At 43.3% G+C, this 15004-nt stretch overlaps 3 pseudogenes; 1 reads left to right on the top strand and 2 right to left on the bottom strand.

The window, feature by feature from the left end:
• The first annotated feature begins 647 nt into the window (after window positions 1–647).
• LOC128589777 (AN1-type zinc finger protein 6-like) lies at window positions 648–2390 on the top strand (annotated as a pseudogene).
• Window positions 2391–4637: 2247 nt separating this feature from the next.
• On the bottom strand, window positions 4638–6475 carry LOC128590644 (40S ribosomal protein S3a-like; annotated as a pseudogene).
• LOC128590651 (40S ribosomal protein S26-like) lies at window positions 5143–5562 on the bottom strand (annotated as a pseudogene).
• Window positions 6476–15004: the final 8529 nt, after the last annotated feature.

Below are 15004 nucleotides of genomic sequence, written 5' to 3'. Positions count from 1 at the left end.
GCAACAACAAAAAAATAGCCAGAGGGCGGCCACTGTGGTTCAAAGGAGTGGGGCGCCGGCCCCATATGCCAGAGGTGGCGGGTTCGAACCCAAACCGGGTCAAATACTGCAGAAACAAACAAACAAAAACAAACAAACAAAAAACAAACAAACAAAAAATAGCCAGGCATTGTGGCGGGCACCTGTAGTCCCAGCTACTCGGGAGGCTGAGGCAAAAGAAATTGTCTAAGCCCGTGAGTTGGAGGTTGCTGTAAGCTGTGATGTTACAGCACTCTACTGAGGGCGATAAAGTGAGACTCTGTTTCTACAAAAAAACAAAACAAAACAAAAACAAACAAACAAACAAACAAACAAAAAAAAACCTCTATCTTTCCTCTCCTTTGGCTTTTAAGACTATCCAATTTCAACTGCTCCCCCTTAATGAATCTCAATTGGACTCTCAAGTAGGGAGAACCTAAATCAACAGGAAACAGTTATAGAAGAATAGTCCATCATCCAAATTCCCCTGTCTCAAGTCCATTGATAAGAATATCAACGTGGGCGGCGCCTGTGGCTCAAAGGGGTAGGGCGCTGGTCCCATATGCTGGAAGTGGCGGGTTCAAACCCAGCCCCAGCCAAAAACCACAAAAAAAAAAAAAAGAATATCAATGCTAGGGCGGCAGCTGCGGCTCAAAGGAGTAGGGCACTGGCCCCATATGCTGGAGGTGGTGGGTTCAAATCCAGCCCTGGCCAAAAACTGCCAAAAAAAAAAAAAAAGAATATCAATTCTTGTTTTTTTTTTTTTGTAGAGACAGAGTCTCACTGTACCGCCCTCGGGTAGAGTGCCGTGGCATCACACGGCTCACAGCAACCTCTAACTCTTGGGCTTACGCGATTCTCTTGCCTCAACCTCCCGAATAGCTGGGACTACAGGCGCCCGCCACAACGCCCGGCTATTTTTTTGTTGCAGTTTGGCTGGGGCCGGGTTTGAACCTGCCACCCTCGGCATATGGGGCCGGCGCCCTACTTACTGAGCCACAGGCGCCGCCCAAGAATATCAATTCTAACCAATGGGGGAGGAAAGGACAGCATTACTAATAAACTACCTAACAGAGAAAAATAAACTATCTAATGGAAAAGAGTGAAAGATCATAGTGTACACTGCCTATTTGTTTGATCAGTCACTTGTGGCTCAACTTTAAGATTAACCATCTGTGGGATCACTTTGGTGTATAACTTCAAGTGAAGTTAATCTGAGGAGAAGCAAACGGAAAATTATAGAGGTTTTGTTGCCCAATCAACAGCAGCGAAAATAACCTGATATAGGGAATTGGGGACTGCTATGAGAGAGAGAACCATAAAGTACTCTTAGTATAGTAGAAACCCTAATCCAAAATCCTGTTCTTTTATCAGAGTGTGCAACAGAGGAACATAGCTCAAGAAACTAATCATGGTCAAGTGCTTATGCTTTGTTCCACTGGCTAAAGATTTTATGGAAACCCTTGTACAAAAGGCATGTGTTCAATATACTATAAAGAACATGTTCAGAGACAGAATAGTAGCAATGGTAGAATAAGCCCATCTGCACTTCTGTCAGTAGTATGTCTGAATCTTTACCCGTTCAGTATGCAGATGGCAGTGTCCCAGGAGCTCGGTTAATATTGGATTCTACATCTTCATCCATGCAGCCAAGGCATGTATCAAACCACTTTTATCAGAATCTGCAGCATCTTCCCAAGTGGATAGTACCTCTGTGGATAAAGCAGTACCTGAAACAGAAGATCTGCAAGCTGCAGTATCAGATATGACACAGCAGTCATCTGAAGAGCAAAGCAAGTCCCTTGAAAAACCAAAATAAACAAATTAATGTTTCATGTGCAGAAAGAAAGTGGGACTGCTAGGTTTGAATGCCAGTGTGGAAATGTTTACTGTGGTATATACCATTACTCAGATGTACACAATTGCTCTTATAATTACAAAAATTATGGTGCTGAGAAAAATAACAAACATAAATCCAGTAGTTTTTGGTGAAAAGATCCAGAAGATTTGAACTCCTACTGGAGTAAAAAAATCCTTTGATCTGCAAACCAAAAATTGACTTGACTTTTCCCCCCTAGTCATTGGGAATGTAGAGCAATGTATCTTGCATAGACCTTTTAATCTTGTGTGTTATCAGAAGAATAGATTTTTGGTTTTGTTTTGAAAATTGCTCTGAACGTTTATTTCCATTTCAGTTTCTGAAAAGACTTAAACTTTGCAAGTATTATCTTTTCAAAGATCATTTTAATTTTACTTGACAGCTTTCATAACAAACATGGAAAAATTTTGGAGGACTGGAGAATTTTTCCAGTATTAAACACGTGTATGTTTTCTTTTCCTTTTTTTTTTTTTTTGTTGTTGTTGCAGTTTTTGGCCAGGGCTGGGTTTGAACCTGCCACCTCCAGCATATGGGGCCAGAGCCCTACTCCTTGAGCCACAGGTGCCGCCTAACACACATATATTAAAAAAAAAAAACAAAAAAACAGATTAACCACCCGAGGCTTAACTTGTGGTCTTTAAGAGTTTCTTTCTTTCTTTTTTTTTTTTTTTTTGAGACAGAGTCTCAAGCTGTCGCCCTGGGTAGAGTGCCTTGGTGTCACAGTTGACAGTAACCTCACACTCTTGGGTTTAAGAGATTCTATTGCCTCTGCCTCCTAAGTAGCTGGGACTACAGGTGCCCGCCACTTCGCCCTGCTAGTTTTTGGCTGTATTTGTCATCATTGTTGTTTGGTGGCCCGAGCTAGATTCAAACCCACCAGCTGTAGTGTATGTGGCTGGCGCCCCAGCTGCTTGAGCTACAGGCGCTGAGCCTAAGAGTTTCTTTTTACAGCACTTATAAAGAACTAAGGAGATAGAAGGAGTGTGATCCTTCCCCAGTTTCCAGAGACCACATTCCAAGGAGACTGAAAAGTCAGCCTCCCAGAGAAGAGGAAAGAAAAAAGGAAAAACAAATGCAGCTACTTCACAGCTGCCATCTGCTATCAGCTTGCAGCAATAACTTTTTTTTTTTTTTAGCAATAACTCTTTTATTCTTAATACTCCCCAATAAAAAGCCCCAAATCTTCACCCTTGGGGTTGTAACTTCTTTTACTTCCATGCCATACCCTTTCCTCTTTAAACATGCAATAAACTTTTTTTTTAAACCTGTCCTAATCTTTGTGTTCAGAATTCTCTCTAGTCTGCACTGTGAGTTCCCACCCTAATAAGGACGATCATTTGAGCCCAAGAGTTTGAGGCTGCAATGATGTAGTGAGCGAGGATGACACTACTACACTGTAGCTTCAAAAAATAAAAAATGTTGAAAGTAAAGAATCAGAGCTTTTCCTTTCAGGAATGTTCTCAGGTCCAGACTTGATCTGAGATATGATTTATTCTCATGTTCAGTCTAAAACTGTAGATGAGACTTGGAAGCCTAAGGTGGAGGAGGCAGCCAGTTTCCTGGCTTTTCTCTGATGGGGGAGGCTGGAGGAAATGGAGAGGTGGGGGTGTAGAAAGGAATGAATGACGGGTCCGGAGAGAGACAGCAGCATCATGGTTTGTCATCATGTAATACTGTTGCTTAAAGTACTGTCATCATCCCTGGCCGCTGAGGTTTGCATACATTTCCCAATCACTGCTATGGGCTAATGTGGGGAAGACTGGGCTTGGGGTTGGGGTGCCTTTCTTCTTGCACCTTTTGTGGGGCCTTCCTACAGTTAGTAACTCCGTAAGTGTAATTGATTAACCATTGACCAGTACCCTGTACAACCACTAACTTAAAGAAGAGGCAGAATAGTGTAATGGTGAAGAGCAGAGACCCTGGGCAGAGTATTAGACAGCTGGAGTCTATGAAAGAAGAGCTCCAGAAATCTACATGGATATCCCTTGGATCTGGACCTGTTGCTGAATACTAAACCCTGCATGGGTGCGGTGAAATTTTATGAAGACTAATTCACTCAAAATGTGTCACAGACTTAAATAGAAATATAAAGGTATTAGAAAAAAAATAAAAGAGGAAATCTTTAGCACCTACTGCTGGACAAAGACTTTCTAGGCTTAATATGAAAAATATAATCCATGGGCAGCGCCTGTGGCTCAGTGAGTAGGGCGCCGGCCCCATATGCTGAGGGTGGCGGGTTCAAACCCAGCCCCGGCCAAACTGCAACCAAAAAAAAAAAAAAAAATAGCCGGGCGTTGTGGCGGGCGCCTGTAGTCCCAGCTACTCCGGAGGCTGAGGCAAGAGAATCACTTAAGCCCAAGCCCAGGAGTTGGAGGTTGCTGTGAGCCGTGTGACGCCACGGCACTCTACCCGAGGGCGGTACAGTGAGACTCTGTCTCTACAAAAAAAAAAAAAAAAAAAAAAAAGAAAAATATAATCCATAAAGGGAAAAATCAGGAAGCTGGACATCATCAAAATTAAAAACTTTTGCTCTGTGAAAGACCTCTTTAAGAGAATGAAAAGAATGCTTTACCAGTTTTCTAGGTTAAAAAAAAGATAAACAAATTAATAAAGTAATTAATGAAAAGAAAATATATTAAAATTTTTTTCTTTTTATTATTATTTTTATTTATTTATTTATTATTATTAAATCATAATTTTTTTTCACAAATAAGATTCTTTGTCATTATTAAAAGCCTGAATTTTAGACAGATTCTTGGACTGGTGGTTCATATACATCAGCTTGTTCAACTTTAGCACCTGTCTCGTCCCCAGTAGCTTTTCCAGAGCTACTACCTTCACCATGAAGCTCCATGAGTTTTCCCAATTCAAACTTGGGTTTCTTTAGCACTTTTACTTTACTTTTTTTTTTTTTTTTGAGACAGAGCCTCAAGCTGTCGCCCTGGGTAGAGTGCCGTGGCATCACAGCTCACAGCAACCTCCAACTCCTGGGCTCAAGCGATTCTCCTGCCTCAGCCTCCCAAGTAGCTGGGACTACAGGTGCCTGCCACAATGCCTGGCTATTTTTTTGGTTGCAGCCATCATTGTTGTTTGGCAGGCCTGGGCTGGATTCGAACCCGCCAGCTCAGGTGTATGTGGCTGGTGCCTTAGCTGCTTGAGTCACAGGCACCGAGCCAGCATTTTTACTTTTCTAACGAAGACATCATGGAGAGGATAAATAGATTGGCATGACTTTTTTTTTTTTTTAAAGTATAATTTCCATTTTATTTTATTTATTTTATTTTTTTCCCAAAGGATAGTTATTCTTCAGTCCTCAAGAACTCAATTCCTTACATGGGCTTTGGTGAAGGTCCTGGGGCAGCACCCGCTGGTCTAAATCTGGGTGGAGGTGTTCGGTCCTTGCGGGCTTCCCGAGAACGGTTCCTGACTACCTTGCTGTGAATGGCACAACTCACGCAGTAATGTAGCTTCACTTAGAGCTTGGGAAGCACATAAGCGTCGAAGACACTCGCTTCAGAAATATCCCTCACAGCCGCGGCCTCCACTGTGTTCCGAATGACGAACTTCTTTATAGCTTTGTCTTTGGGAACGCATCGGGCACAGTTCGTGCAGCGAATAGGTTGCACATGGCCACGACCCTTTTTGGCACGACCGTTGTTCCTTTTTTTTTCTTGTCATCTTCGAAACAAGGATGCGAAAATGGCATGCCTTTTCTATGTCTTTTCTAATGCTATCTGGAATCAATTTATTGACAACTTATTTCAAGTCATTGGTCTGCACCTCTCTGGTCATGATTTCCATCATTTTCGTCTGGATTTGGTGAACCTGTTGGTGCTGGGCGTAAGAGGTCTTCTGTATCTGATTGTTGCGTTTTTTAGTAAAACCAACACAGAACAGACGAAGCAAATAACCATTGGTAGTCTTTTTTTTTTTTTTTTGTAGAGACAGAGTCTCACTTTATGGCCCTCGGTAGAATGCCATGGCATCACACAGCTCACAGCAACCTCCAACTCCTGGGCTTACGCGATTCTCTTGCCTCAGCCTCCCGAGTAGCTGGGACTACAGGCGCCCGCCACAACGCCCGGCTATTTTTTGGTTGCAGTTTGGCTGGGGCCGGGTTTGAACCCACCACCCTTGGTATATGGGGCTGGCGCCTTACTGACTGAGCCACAGGTGCCGCCCACCATTGGTAGTCTTAACATCAACCTGAGCTTCAATCATAGTCTGCCATTTTTTAACCATAGAACACATTTTGTCACGGGTAAGATCCATGCCACAGAAGTTAGTCAGGCAGTTTTTGCCCTGAACATCTTCAGTAATCAGCTTGAATTTTCTAAACGCAACTTCATCATTCTGCAGATCAGCAAGACTGACTTCAAACACACGACCTTTGGGCCATAAGATGCAATTTTGGTTCTTTGAGTCCTGGTGATTAGTGTTTTTTCCAATATTCCTTATATTGAACATAGCAGATGCCTTCACATCATACCAATCTTTCTTAGAAAATGGATCAACCACTTTCTTCTTGGCTCCCTTTTTGCCGTCTTTCGTAAGGCGCTTGTTCTTGCCGACCGCCATGACGGTGCTCAGCGAGCCAAAAGGGCTAAAAAACAAAAATTTTTTAAATAAAAAACTTTTAAAATGAGCATGAAAAGACAAGAAATTGCCAGGTTTGGTGGCTCATGCCTATAATCCTAGCACTCTGGGAGGTTGAGGCTGGAAGATGACTTGAGGCCAGTGGTTTGAGACCAGCCTAAGCAAGAAAAAGATCCTGTCTCTGACAAAAATAAAAAAATTAGCTGGATGTGGTGGCACATGCCTAAAATCCCAGGTACTTGGGAGGCCAAGGCAGGAGAATTTCTTGAGCCCAGGAGTCTGAAGTTGTAGTGACTATGATGAAGCCACTGCACTATGTCTAAAAAACAAAAAGAAAGAAAAGAAGAAGAAAGGAAGGAAGGAAGGAAAGAAGGAAGGAAAGAAGGAAAGGAAACAAGAAAGGAAGAACAGAAAGAACTGGGCTTGGCTGGGCTCAGTGGCTCACGGCTGTAATCCTAGCACTCTGAAAGGCTGAGGCGGGTGGATAGCTTGAGCTCACGAGTTCAAGACCAGCCTGAGCAAAAGCAAGACCTCATCTCTACTAAAAAATAGGAAAACTGAGGCAAGAGGATTGCTTTAGCCCAAGAGTTAGAGATTGCTGTGAGCTATGATGCTACAGCACTCTACCAGGGCAACAGCTTGAGACTCCTTCTCAAAATAAATAAATAAGAAAGAAAGAAATGGGCTTGAGAAAATATTTGCAAATCACATACCTGACAAAAACTAATGTCTAGAAATACACAAATCTTAAAAAAAAAAAAACAGTTAAAAAAATGCAACTAGAAATGGGCAAAAATTATGAATAAGTGTTTTACCAAAGAAGATATACCTATGACAAATGCATGAAAGTATGTTCAACATCATTAGCCATTAGAGAAATGCAAATCGAGGGTGGCGCCTATGGCTCAATGAGTAGGGCGCTGGCCCCATATACCGAGGGTAGCGGGTTCAAACCCGGCCTCTGCCAAACTGCAAGCAAAAAATAGTCAGGCGTTGGCAGGCGTCTGTAGTCCCAGCTGTTCTGGAGGCTAAGACAAGAGAATCGTGTAAGCCCCAAAGCTGGAGGTTGCTGTGAGCCGTGTGAGGTCATGGCACTCTACCGAGGGTGGTAAAGTGAGACTCTGTCTCCACAAAAAAAAAAAAGAGAGAGAGAAATGCAAATCGAAATCATAATGACATTTGGTTATATACTTATTAGAATGGCTAAAATAAAAAGCAGTGAGAGGTGGGCACAGTGGCTTACGCCTGTAATCCTAGCACGCTGGAAGGCCAAGATGGGTGGATTGCCTGAGCTCACAGGTTCAAGACCAGCCTGAGCCAGAGCAAGACCTCGGCTCTAAAAATAGCTGGGTGTTGTGGCAGGTGCCTGTAGTCTCAGCTACTTGGGAGGCTGAGGCAAGAGAATTGCTTGCACCCAAGAGTTTGAGGTTGCTATGAGCTATGATGTCACAGCACTCTACCAAAGGTGACAAAGTGAGACTCTGTCTCCAAAAGAAAAAGAAAAAAAAGGGCAGTGAGAACACCAAATGTTGTCAAGAATGCGGAGAAAGTAGATCATTCCTGTATTATTGGTGAGAATGTAAAATAGTGGGAGTGGAATAGCCACTCTGGAAAAAAGTTATCAAATTTCTTAAAAAACTAAACATGCAACTATCATATGACCCCAAAATTGCACTCCTGTGCATGTTACCCAGAGAAATGATGACTTATGTTCTCATAAACATCTGTACACAGATTTTTATAGCAGCTTTATTCACAATAGCCCAAACTGGAAACAACCCATATGTCCTTCCACAGATAAATGGTTAACCAAACTATGGTACATCCATACCACAAAATATCCTTCTAGGCACTTATCCCAGAGAAATTAAAGCTGTGTTCACATAAAAACCTGTATAAGAATGTTTATAGCAGCTTCATTCATAATAGCACCAGACTGGAATTATCCCCAGATGTCCTTCAACAGGTGAATTGCTAAACAAACCACAGTACAATACCACGATCACTACTCAGCAATAAAAGAACAAAATATTGTTATACACAATAACTTGGATGGCTCTTCAGGAAATTATGCTGACTGAAAAAAAATTTTTTCATAGACCAATTTCAAATGGTCATTAATTTTCATTTATTTGGTCATTTTATTTCATTTATATAAGATGTTTGCAATGACAACATTTTAGAAATTTTGAAATTTTAATTAGAATTTTTTAGAAGATGAGGTTAGTGTTTGGCAGAAAGTAGGTTTGGATGAGGCGAGGGATGTGGGGATGTGGTGACTTGAGGGGTCCTTGTGGCAGGACTGTTCAGCATGTTGATCATGGTGATAGAAACATGAACCACTAATTACACAGAACAAAATACACCCACGTGTGCACATGCAAATGAATATAAGAAAAAATGGGAAGGCCAGGCATGGAGGCTCACACCTGTAATCCTAGCAGTCTAGGAGGACAAAGTGGGTGGATTACTTGAGCTCAGGAGTTTGAGACCAGCCTGAGCAAGAGTGAGATCTTGTGTCTACTAAAAATAGCTGGGCATTGTGGTGGGCACCTGTAGTCCCAGCTACTCAGTATGCTGAAGCAAGAGGATGGCTTGAACCCAGGAGTTTATAGTTGCTGTGAGCTATGAGCTATGACGCCATAGCATTCTACCCAGGGCGAAACAATGAGGCGCTCTCTCCCTCTCCCTCTCTCTCTCTCTCTCTCACACACACACACACACACACACAAATGGGAAATCTGAAAAAGATGAATGAGGTTAAGCCAACTAAGTCAATGTCAATTTCCTGGTTGTTTTTAAAGCAGGGATACAAACAAACATTTGTACATCAATGTTCATAGCAATAATATTCATAATAGCCAAAAGGTGGAAACTACTTAATTATCCATCAATGGATGAATAGATAAAGTGTGCTACACACATATAGTGGAACATCACTCAACCTTAAAAAGGAATGAAGTTCCAATATATGCTACAATATGATGAATCTTCAAAACCTTATGCTGAGTAAAGCAAGCCAGGGGACAAATGTATGATTCTATGTATATGAAGTACCCAGAATAGGCAAATTTAGAGACAAAAGGAATGATAGTTGCTAGAAGAGGGTAATGAGGAATTATTGTTGAATGGGTTTTATTCAACAGAGTTTTATTTGGGATGATAAAATGTTCTGGAAATAAATAGTAGTGATACGGGCGGTGCCTGTGGCTCAGTTGGTAAAGTGCCGGCCCCATATACCGAGGGTGGCGGGTTCAAACCCGGCCCCGGCCAAACTGCAACCAAAAAATAGCCGGGTGTTGTGGCGGGCGCCTGTAGTCCCAGCTACTCGGGAGGCTGAGGCAAGAGAACCGCTTAAGCCCAGGAGTTGGAGGTTGCTGTGAGCTGTGTGAGGCCATGGCACTCTACTGAGGGCCATAAAGTGAGACTCTGTCTCTACAAAAAAATAAAAATAAGAATAAATAAATAAATAGTAGTGATAGTTGAATAACATTGTGTACGTACTTAATGCTACTGAACTATGCAGTTAAAAATAGTTTTAAAAGGCAAATTTTATGTATATTTTGCTACCAAAAAAAGTGAAAAAAAAATCCTCATTATGATATTGTATTGCAGTTTTGCAAAATGTTACCATTGGGGGAAAATTGGCAAAGAATACAAGGGATCTCTAAATTATTTATTACAACTAGAGGTCTACATGTGAATCTAAGAATAAGAATCTAAAATTGTGTCTTTTTTTTTTTTTTTTTTGAGTCTCAAGCTGTCACCCTAGAGTGTTCTGGCATCACAGCTTACAGCAACCTCAAACTTTTGGGCTTAAGCAATTCTCCTGCCTCAGTCTTCCAAGTATCTGGGACTACAGGAGCCTGCCACATTGCCCGGCTATTTTGCTGCTGCTGTTGTAGTTGTCACTGTTGTTTTTAGAAGGCCTGGGGCCAGGTTCGAACCCACCAGCCCAGGATTATGTGGCTAGCGCCCTAACCGCTGAGCTATGGGCGCTGATTGTGCATATTATATCTTTATATATCTTAATAAAACAGATTTTGAAAAGAGCAGAGCCTCTGGAATTGCATGGCCTGGTTTTAAATCCTGGCTCTTCTACTCACTAGCTCTATGACTGGCAAGTTTCTTAGTCCCTCAGTTTCTTCGCCTATACAATGGGGATTATGACAGAACTTACTTCAAAGGGTTTTTGTGAAGCACGGGACTCACACCAGCACCGTGTGGTTAGTGGTTTTATAAATTGGGTTCCACAATTTTGGCAGTCACTGCCAGTTCTTTGGAACTCCAAATGTTACAAACAGTGATGCTCATGGTGGTTTAATTCTCATGTTTTTTCACTGTCATGGTTAGATTTGGGGGCCCCACCTAAATTCATACGTTCAAACCTAACTCCCAAAAGTGATAGTATTAAGACGTAGGGCTACGATTAAGTGATGTGGGCTCTGCCCTCAAGAAAGGAATTAGTATCTTTTTTTTTTTTTTGAGACCGAGTCTCACTATGTCACCCTCAGTAGAGTGCCATGGTATCACAGCTTACAGTAACCTCAAACTCTTGGGTTGATTCTCTTGCTTCAGCCTCCCAAGTAGCTGGGACTACAGGAACCTACCACAAATGCCCAACTATTTTTAGAAATGAGGTCTTGCTTTGGCTCAGGCTGGTCTCGAACCTGTGAGCTCAGACAATCTACCTGCCTCAGCCTCCAAGAGTGTTAGGATTACAGGAGTGAGGCACCATGCCTGGCCTTAATTTTTCTATTTTTAGCAGAGATGGTTTCTTCCTCTTGCTCAGGCTGGTCTCAAACTCCTGAGCTCAGGCTGAGTGCCAGGATAATAGGCAGGAGCCATCATGCTCAGCCTCTTCACTGTCTGGTTCGGAGCCCCTCGTGGTAGCTCAGAACTTAAGGGCTCCCTCCATCTCATCTCCAGGTCTTGCTTATGCTGGCTTCCTCCTGAAACAGCCTCTACATGCTATTTGAGAAGCCTGGTGGACGACTTCATCAGGACACAGTTCTCGTATGACCTCCTCCAGGAAGCCTTCCTGACCTTGGTGTGCTCTGTCTGCACAATGCCCTCCCCCTCTTACTCAAGCAACTCACAGCACTAAAGCTCCTGGAGGTGACAATGCACCAGGCAAGCGGGACAGTTGCTAGGTGCCAGGGAAGGAAAAGGACAGTATACGAGTTTACTCTGGATGTATCAAAGCAAGAAGATGCCTCATCTCTGTTCTGAGATGTCTCCAAACAGCCACATATGATCTGTTTATCAGAGTGGATTAGTGCATGAATTCTGGAGCTAGACTCCCGGAGTTCAAATCCTGACTCTACCACTAACCAGGGTATTGCCTTAGACCTCGACCTTTTCCTTATCTGTAAAATGGGTATAATAATAGAACCCATCTCATAGAGGTATTGTGAGAATCACATGAGTTATAGCCTTGCTCTTGTATTATTATTATTTATTTCCCTCTGCCTCCAGAATCCCAGACTAGGTCAAGTCTACTTTAAGCACTCTGCTTCATATTGCATGTGTACATTCCCTTCTTAGCCCTTTCCACTGTCTGTACTTAGACATTTATGGGGTTACTAACTGCTATCTCTTCTCTCTAGGTTGACGGCCAGTTGTGCAGGTGGAGCCCACCACAGCAGCCCCCAATCCTAGGCCAGTGTCCAGCACCACGGAAGTGCTCAACATGTTTTTTCTTTATACTAAAACATGTTATCTCTTAGTATTATGGAGTAAAAGAAAGGTGTCATAGGAATTCTGAGACAAATAATAACATTTAAAAATAAACCAGTTTTGGACTCAGTGCCTGTAGCTCAGTGGCTAGGGTGGCAGCCACATATACCAGAGCTGGCAGGTTCGAATTCAGCCGGAGCCTGCCAAACAACAATGACAACTACAACCAAAAAATAGCCGGGCGCCCGTTGTCCCAGCTACTTGGGAGGTTGTGGTAAGAGAATCACTTAAGTCCAAGAGTTTGAGGTTGCTGTGAGCTGTGACACCACAGCACTCTTCCCAGGGCGACATAGTGAAACTCTGTCTCAAAAAAGAAAAAAACCCAGTTTTGAAATATCACAGAGGAGACAGGGAAGTGGTTAGACTCCTACTTCCTATGTTGCCTGATGCAAGAAAACTCAGCAGAGGAAGAACTTCAGTGGGTTGAATGTTGCCACCTTCCTCTCCCCCACTGTGATTGCAGGGTATCCGAGACTGAAGGGGGCTCTTGGGGTCTCTCTGGGAATGTTCTTGGGCATCAGGTTGGGTCAGCCACAGTTACAGTTCTCCACAGATGAAGAGAACTTGCTAGGGCCTGAAAGACCCTCTGGGATCCAGCCCTGCTTGCCTGACAATGACCGAGCATGGTCATCTTCCCACTTTTCCTGCCCTATTGTGCTCCAGCCTCACTGGTCTTCCATTCGCCAACACGTGATGCTCAAAGCATTTTGCACTTGCTATTCCTCTGCCTAGAGTGCTTTTCCTTCAACTCTCCCCAGATCTGACTCCTTATCATTTAGGTCCTAGCTCAACTGACCCTATAGAGGCCTTCCCTGAAGTCTGTACCTTTAACCCTCCAACCTTGAGTCATTTTCTTTTTTTTTTGTGGTTTTTGGCCGGGGCTGGGTTTGAACCTGCCACCTCCAGCATATGGGACAGGCGCCCCACTCCTTGAGCCACAGGCACCACCCTTTTGAGTCATTTTCTATTCATAGTTTGGCTTTACTCCTTTTCATAAGTGTCTGAAATGTCATGTAGAAATTGACTTTTTGTGTATGTTGTCCATCTCCCTACACTGCCTGTAAGCTCCATGTGGACAGGGACTTTGTCTTGTAATTGCTGATACATGTATCCCAGTGCCCAAATAATCCTGGTGCATGGAAGAAGCCAGTATTTGTTGGGCTAACTGACTGATTGAATGATAGATTTATCCTCTAGAGCTGTGCTGTCCAATATGGTAGCCAGATGTGGCTATTTAAATTTAAATTAATATAATGGCTCTGCACCTGTAGCTCAGCGGCTAGGGCACCAGCCACATACATCGGAGCTGGTGGGTTCGAATCCAGACTGGGCCTGCCAAATAAATGACAACTACAACCAAACTATAGCCGGGCTTTGTGGCAGGCCCCTGTGGTCCCAGCTTCTTGGGAGGCTGAGGCAGAAGAATCCCTTAAGCCCAGGAGTTTGAGGTTGCTGTGAGTTGTGATGCAATGGCACTCTACCCAGGGCGACATAGCGAAACTCTGTCTCAAAAAAAAAAAAAAAAGGTTTGGTGCCTGTGGCTCAAGTGGCTAAGGCGCCAGGCACATACACATGAGCTGGTGGGTTCGAATACAGCCCAGGCACCAAACAGAATGATATGCAGCAACCAAAAAAAATAGCTGGGCGTTGTGGTGGGTGCCTATAGTTCCAGCTACTTGGGAGGCGGAGGCAGGAGAATAGCTTGAGCCCAGGAATTGGAGGTTGCCGTGAGCTATGATCCCACAGCACTCTACCCAGGGCAACAGCTTGAGGCTCTGTCTCAAAATAAAAAAAAAATTAATTAATATAAAAGTAAAACTTCGTTTCCTCAGCCATTTTTTGTCTTTTTTCTGAGACAGAGTTTCATGTTGTCACCCTCGGTAGAGTGCTGTGGTGTCACAGCTCACAGCAACCTCAAATTCTTCGGCTCAAATGATCCCCTTGCCTCAGCCTCCCGAGTAGCTGTGACTACAGGTGCCCACCAAAATGCCCAGCTATTTCTTTTTTTCACTCTTGCTCAGGCTCGTGAACTCATGAGCTCAGGCAATCCACCCACCTTGGTCTCCCAAAGTGCTAGGATTATAGGTGTCAACCACCATGCTGGGACTTTCCTAGGTCATATTAATCTGATTTCAAGTGCTCAGTAGCCTCACATGGCTGGTGGCAATCAGAGTGGATCCTACAGATGTAGAACATTCCCATCATTGCAGAAAGCTCAGTCGGACACTCTTGCTCTAGACCACCAATATGCATTACACTTTCCTATGTCTGCCCTTCCCTCATGTCATTTGCTCTGTTTCCAGAGCTTTATCTGTCCCTTAATAAAAAGTAAGTAATTCTTCTTCTCATGTAGAATTTGGCAATATATTAAAACAAACAAAGCCTTAAATTCAACAATTCAATTTGTTAGAACATATTGTTAAGTAAATAATTGTTGATATATGCAAAGATTTAGCTATAAGGCTGTTGCTAGTGCAGCACTGCTTATAATAAGGGGGAAAGGGAGAGATTAAATCAAAAATAGAAGACTGTGGGCGGCGCCTGTGGCTCAGTCCGTAAGGCGCTGGCCCCATATACTGAGGGTGGCGGGTTCAAACCCGGACCCGGCCAAACTGCAACCAAAAAATAGCCGGGCGTTGTGGCGGGTGCCTGTAGTCCCAGCTACTCGGGAGGCTGAGGCAAGAGAATCGCTTAAGCCCAGGAGTTGGAGGTTGCTGTGAGCTGTGTGAGGCCACGCCACTCTACTGGGGGCCATAAAGTGAGACTCTGTCT

Source organism: Nycticebus coucang, chromosome 7 (genome assembly GCF_027406575.1).
Source record: "Nycticebus coucang isolate mNycCou1 chromosome 7, mNycCou1.pri, whole genome shotgun sequence".
NCBI classification, from domain to species: Eukaryota; Metazoa; Chordata; class Mammalia; order Primates; family Lorisidae; genus Nycticebus; species Nycticebus coucang.
The sequence above is the reverse complement of the archived record's forward strand: the minus strand, read 5'-3'. Positions and strand labels throughout refer to the sequence as shown.